Source organism: Gekko japonicus, unplaced genomic scaffold (genome assembly GCF_001447785.1).
Source record: "Gekko japonicus isolate JY-2015 unplaced genomic scaffold, Gekko_japonicus_V1.1 scaffold5728, whole genome shotgun sequence".
NCBI lineage: Eukaryota > Metazoa > Chordata > Lepidosauria > Squamata > Gekkonidae > Gekko > Gekko japonicus.
The window spans coordinates 1-6,804 of record NW_015176154.1 but is presented as its reverse complement, the minus strand read 5'-3'; the positions used below and the strand labels follow the sequence as shown (position 1 = coordinate 6,804).

General features: G+C 46.5%; 1 non-coding gene across 1 annotated transcript; it reads left to right on the top strand.

Moving 5' to 3' along the window:
* Positions 1 to 850: 850 nt before the first annotated feature.
* TRNAV-GAC lies at positions 851 to 922 on the top strand. The gene has a single exon. It is a non-coding gene; the product is annotated as a tRNA-Val (tRNA).
* Positions 923 to 6,804: the final 5,882 nt, after the last annotated feature.

Below are 6,804 nucleotides of genomic sequence, written 5' to 3'. Positions count from 1 at the left end.
ATCCATTTGACCAGTCCCACTGAAAACAGAAGTACAAATGAATTGGTTGAAAACTCTGTGGGTTTTCAATGTGGGAAAAACGGAGGTCCTGCCTCTTTCTTACATCCTTTGCATTTCAGTGTGAGGTACAAGCAGGAGTAATTCCCTGTCATTTCGCTAGGCTAACAAGGGATTCTTAGGAGCAGAGCTGAAGGACAACGTATCCACTTTAAAAGCCGATGGGGATTTGGGTAGAGCTCTAGCTGGAATTTGGCTCCATTTGTTTCAAAAGCGTCCTGGGGATCTTTAACGAGGAGATGTGGCCGACGGCTTACCTTCTTGTTGTTGTTTTTGTGTTACATTCCTCCTGGTTTCAAATTGAAATTGCGAACGCTCTGCAAATGGAGAGAAATATTTTGTTTAAGGTCAGGTCTGCTGCAGGGGATACATACATCTGTCCCCCTCTGTCGTGATACATATTCTGGAGAAATCAGTGGAGGCTTTCAGCTTTTCACCCTTCAACTGTCATGAACCATATAGACAATAAATCGGAACAGGAGTCAAAGAGCTTCAGCAGAGGGAACGTTTTAAAATTCTTAGGCATGGAGCTGAAAATAAACACAGCATGTATCCCACACGGGACCATAATTATAGCTGATAATTAAAAAATAAGAGGAGATTACACCTTCGTGCACATTTTTAACCTACGCACTCCCACAGACTAAGAGTATGTTACAGCATTTTGATACATCTCAACACTTGAATGTTACCCCAAAATGTGGAACATAATCTGTCCTCCAACATGGGCAGTCTCTGATGGCACAACGACAGATATCTATGTATGACACGCAGCTGGTAAACGCTTGGGGGAGGGACTGTGGCTCAGTGGTAGAGCATCTGCTTGACATGCAGAAGGTCCAGGGTTCAATCCCCGGCATTTCAAATTAAAAGGACCAGGTAGCAGATGATGTGGAAGACCTGATACCCCGGGGATCCACTGCTACTCTGAGGCCCCGTTCACATGGAGCATTTGCTGAGCTAAAGATATGGATGATAGGCGGATTTTCTGGGCGCGATCACACCACAACATCTGCAGATCTCGCAGAGGAAGGAGAGCTGGTACCTGAATAATACTTGGTTTTAAAGGTGCCACTGGACTGTTTTGGACCGGGGGGCCGGGGAGAGCTCTGCAACTTACCTGACTGCTTCTTGCTCTGACTGAGGGCTGCTGGGAGCAGGGGGTGGGGCTTGTTGCATGTGCCTGCCCCTGGGCTCTTTACTGCTGGAGCTCTGCTCCTGTGCGCTCCTGCAGGAAATGACCCCTGCGTGTGCACATCCTTCCCTCCGCCCCCTCACGAGACCTCTCAGCACCCACACTCACAGATCCCTGCACCACTCACATGCCTATTCCCTGATGAAGCTAGGCGGTGAGTACAGCTGTAAGCATAGATGGCAGAGTCCTTGCAAGAAAGTGGGGGGGGGCAGATCTCCTACATTGGATGCGTGGAGGAATAAAGTATGGGAACAATTCACTATGGACAAGGTCAGTACTACACTAATCACTGATCATTCAGGGGCACAGAGAACTCATTCCAACTTCGTAAGGACGTGGTTCCCCTTCCTACAATCCATGTCAAATAATGATCTCTTACCACAAAACTCATGCTACACCAGTCAGTCAGTCAGGCATTTATTACGGTAACAAGCCATAGAACACACATGCTTATATATAACATTCATAACATTCATATAACTGAATTCAGGACAGTAAAATTAAACTCTGTAAAAATACAGTTGAGTGTAATAAAGTAAAAGAAGAAGATAAAACAGAGACTATTAGGCAACTATTATTATATATTTGATCGTGCATTTCGGATGCAGTAGCATGCTGCCCAACATTTTGCCACAGTTTCGGTAATTGTCCGGTTCTCATCAATTAACAATCGGTTACACTGCTCAGCACCTGATTGTCCCACCATATCTGTTATAAGAGGAATCATATATTTGTCACAGATCTTGTTATACCAGTTACATCTGAGCATCATGTGCTCAATCATGCTACACCACATGGCTTGGACGTTACAGAACATAAGTCGGTTCAGCTCTTTCTGTGATGGTTGGGACGGCTGAGCGACCTTTAGGGAATGAGGTTCAAAACGTTATCAGTTCTGAAAGTTATTTGTTGATGGGAATATTTTTGTACGTTGGGTGTTGAATAACAGTTTATACCCGGCATGGTTTCCCTCCTGTTCATATGCAGTATTACATAATGGATGTTGTTGGATAATTTAAATAATTCAAATAATAAAATAAAAATAAATTTGAAAAAGAAAAGAAAGCGGGGGGCAGTGGAGTCAATGGGTCAGTGGCATTGGGCCCCACCAGAAGCCCTGGGCCCCAGAAGCTCCCCCACCTCAAGGCATGCCGACGCCGGCCCTGCCTGAAGGGATCTGTTGTAATAACCAAAGCAGCTGACATCATTCTCCTCTCCCCCGTATGATCCGCACAACTACCCTATGAGGTATGTTAAGGTTGAAAGTGTGTAAATGGTCCATAATCCCCCAGGCAGCTTTTAAAACATGAACCTGGGACCTGCACACCACCAGAATACAGCAGGTTCCATATGCAACTGACATTCCAACTGCCTTGCGGGGGGGGGGAGTTTGAGGTGTGGAATGGAGTGAAGTCCAATCAGCTTCCATATGCAAAAGACCTTGAAACGCTGGGCGGGACTGCACAAAGCAGCCAGTCAACCCAGCCAGTGTCTTCTGACTGACAGTTCAAGCGTCCATACACTAAAGGTGTGCATTTTGGAACGTTGGAGCCGACTATGGCTTTATATATAAGGGAGAGATGCCCTTCATAACGCATTGTTCTATGACAGCATGTGCAAACCCCAAACGACAGCATATCAGGCATTGTCTCTGATGTACACACACAGAGAGAAGAAGAAAAACCATTAAGCAGAAGTCCTGTCAGTTTCTCACAAACTCTGGAGCAAGATATCTTTGTACAGCACTGATCAAGCGAAGGGGATGTCATTTTCGGGAAGCAAATCCTGGCACGTCGAAATGCTTAAAATAAACCCTCTTCACAGCCGAGTCTTTCAGTCGGAGCAGATCCTCAGACTGCCTCTCACGTGCTCCGTGGGACCTAGGATGGCTCTTCAGTCCACAGGCTGGGCCAGCACTCAAAACTGAGATCCCACTCCTGGCCACTCGAGAGAATCCTCTCTTCCCCCTGTGGGACCCTGTGGACTGAGCTCCCAGTGAGTTCTCCAGCTGCCAGCAAAAACAACTCAACTGTTTAAAATGGCCCCTGTCCCAAGCAGGTGTTGATTATTATTGTAATGTATTCAATAGCTGCCACTGAATGCATAACTGTATGTGAACGACATAATTGAAATGCCACGTAGAGCTTCGTCCTGGGCTAGGATCCTAATCCATCCAATCGTATTGGTAGCCCAGGAAGAAGCAACCAATCGGGTACCAGCAAGCTCCCTGAGCGGGACCGTCTATGATTGGCCGTTATGTAAACAATCTTATTGGTTGGTATTGTACAGTAAGGCGTGGCTACATTAGCCGGGAGAGTTTAAAAAGGGAACAGCTTTAATGCAAAAGCTGTTCTGGCTATCAGATGTTGATCCGTGTTGGAGTTGTGTCCGAGTTGATGAATAGAGCTGAATCTTTGCTGAATCACTCTCCGACTACTTTGTTAAGCGAGCGACTTAACAATTATCATGCAAACACGGCCACAGCATAGGTATGACTTGGAGTCCAGTCTCCTGCTCTTGCTTGATCTGCAGGGTAGCACCTTCTGCCATTTCCCACTGAAATACTTCAATGACCCAGGTTTGTTCACATCAGGATTGATCTAGGAAACCTGAATGTACCTTGCTGCTGTTTTGTATGTAGGACTCCTGTGAAGCCTCACAAGGTGGGGGAGGCTCAACTTCCGTCCTTTCCGCATTTGCCTGCTACTCCAGATCTTCTCAGTGTCCGCAATGTTTTTTTAATATGTTTTTAAATCATCAAAAAAAAATATCTAAGAAACCTGAAATTTTATAAACAGCTGGCTACATTATAAGGTTGCCAGGTCCCTCCTGGCAAGAGGCAGGGGGCAGGGGGGCTCACCAGGAGTGGGAGGGAGCCCTAGACCTCATCGCTGGTGATGCAATGGTATCACTTCCCGTGTACACTGGAAATGACATCATCATGTTGCCGGTGTTTGAAGTTCCACTCTGGTATTCTGGCAAATACTCTATGGTCAAAATGGCTTCTACCATAGTCTTTTTGCCCAAATACCAGTGCATCTCCGTGATGCCAGCAACGCAATGTCATCACTTCTAGTTCATGTCGGAAATGGCATCACTAGCCTGCCTCCCTATCAGCTATGCTGCCATGGGGGTTGGGGAGTTCATTCTGTATCTTATTAATTGCTATTGCATTCCTATCCCTGCTGTTCTCCCTTTGCTGAAACACTTATCTCTACAGATGTGCATGAGGAGGTTGTGTTGTCTGGAAGTCTCCTATGTACCGTGAGAGACTCCGAGTTCTCAGCTTTAGCCACCTAACGGTTGCCTGACTTATCCCGCGTGTGGGAGGGTGCCTAATTGGCCAATGCCATGGGGGGGGGTGCATACGAATACCCTATATCCTATTAGGCTCTACTGGCTGTGGCCATTCTTAACAGTGCCTGTGTTACTGCATCTATAGCTTTGCAATACAAGTATAACTGTTCCTGAATGTGTGGACTTCGTTGTTAGCTGTGGGCTCTGACACTCCCCTGCTGGTAAGTCCCCTGCTGGTCAACTGATTGGCAGCTGGGGCAGGGACTGTGGGTGGGGGATACCCCACCTCTGGTGGGGGGCTGGCACTCCTACACCAAGGGAACGAGGGGTCAGGCATCATGTCTATACAGCATGGATTCTTTATTAAAAATAATTTTTATTAAATTTTGAACAGTAAACAAAATAAAAACACTGAACATATTTAGATTGAATTTCAACTGGAATAAACCAACCAGGTGGTTAACTGCAAAGTGTAAATAGTCCTGTTCCAGGCCGTGGGTTTCCTTGAAGTCTTTTCCAAAGAGTTCTGATTTCAGATACACTGCAAGACCATTGGGAACATCTTCGATCAACCTTCATAGCCAGGTAAGTATTTCTTTGTATTTTGTTGGAATAAGCCTTATTGGTGTAGTTCCTTTATTGTGCACATAATCCAGAAAGGGGGACCATTTAGCAGGCAAATTTGATGTAAACTGTTGCTCCTCCATTCTTGCTTTGTTGGTTTCTCAGCATTGATGGATGAACATCTCCTCCATGGGGAGATATCTCTTCACTGTGAAGTGATAATCAGACTATCAGCTACCATTGATATTTGTGTTCTGGAGATGTCTATCAGGATGAGGATGATCTATGGAAGGGCGATTATAGATCTGCCTTATTCAATAAAGACAGAAGTAGAGGTATTCCTTAGCTCCTCAGCCAGCGTTATTGAACAATGTGCAGGCCTACAGTCTGCAGCATCAGGGATAATGGAAGAATTGGAAACAAAGAAAATTGCAGAGCTGGGAACATCAGTCACTGCAGAGCAGTGAGCAGCTGTGGCAATATATGGCTGCGGTCACACGGAGCATTAGCCACGCTACAGAGACGGAAGATAGGCAGATTTTCCGGGCGCGATCACACCACAACATCTGGGAAGCGTAGAGCTCCCGTGGCTAACCTGAGGCTTCACGCCGAAGATGCGCCGTAAAAAACTAGTACCTCCGAGGTACTAGTTTCTGGAAACCGCGGGGCAAGGGCGGGCGTCTGATCACATTTCCGGTGGTAGCTCGTGGCATCCGGCGCCCGCCCATGTCCCAGCGCGAAAAGCTGCTTTTTTCCAAGTCTCCACGGAATGTGCACAAGCACCCAATGGCGCATGCGCACACTTCAGTAAAAAAAAAACACAACCCCCACTGTGCTGCTTCTTTGCCGCGCCGCAGGATTGACGTATGATCGGCACCTCCCCGCGAGCCACGGGATGTCGGCGGGACGTTTGATCCAGCGGCCGTGTGGTAGTTCGCTCCGGGGCAAACAGCCACGCCTCCCCCCCTCGATATCTGGCCCGTGTGACCGGGGCCTATGAATGGCTATCATTCATCATTGGGGCAAAGCAAGAAGGGAAGCCAACTCTAGAAACTACACAGGCAGCTCAGATCCCGGGATATACTGTTGACTGTAAATAAAGAAGAGAAGAAAACATGATATATGTGCAATGTGTTTGGTTTACAAGTGCCATCGGGTCATAACCTTACGGCGACCCCAGCGAGAGGCTTTCAAGGCAAGTGAGAAGCAGAGGTGGTTGGCCATTGCCTTCCTCTGCAGGGTCTTCCTTGGTGGTCTCCCATCCAAGTTCCAATCCTGCTTAGCTTCCAAGATCTGTCAAAAACTGCCTTCCCTCTCTTCCACATGCTATAGGATCACCATTTTGTGAGCTTCTTGGCTGTGTATGGAATGAGAAAGTACGTCAAGATGGCACCCAACCCAGTGGATATACTTCCATACAACATGGACAAAAAAAGGGGAGGCGGATCTTTAGATTTTAAAAAAATGGAAGCATGGGAACCAATGTGAAATTTGGGCTACAAGCAACTGTCTGTCTGAAACATAGATCACTAAAGAAGCCAGCCTGTCTGGTTTGTTTGCTTTTTAAAGTTCTGTACAACTAACCAGTCAGTCTGGGATTTCTTAACGTACAAAATATCAAGACTAGAAACCTGAAGCCAAACAGTTGACTGGTTCAAATCCATAAATGAGCAAAAACTCTTTGAAACTCT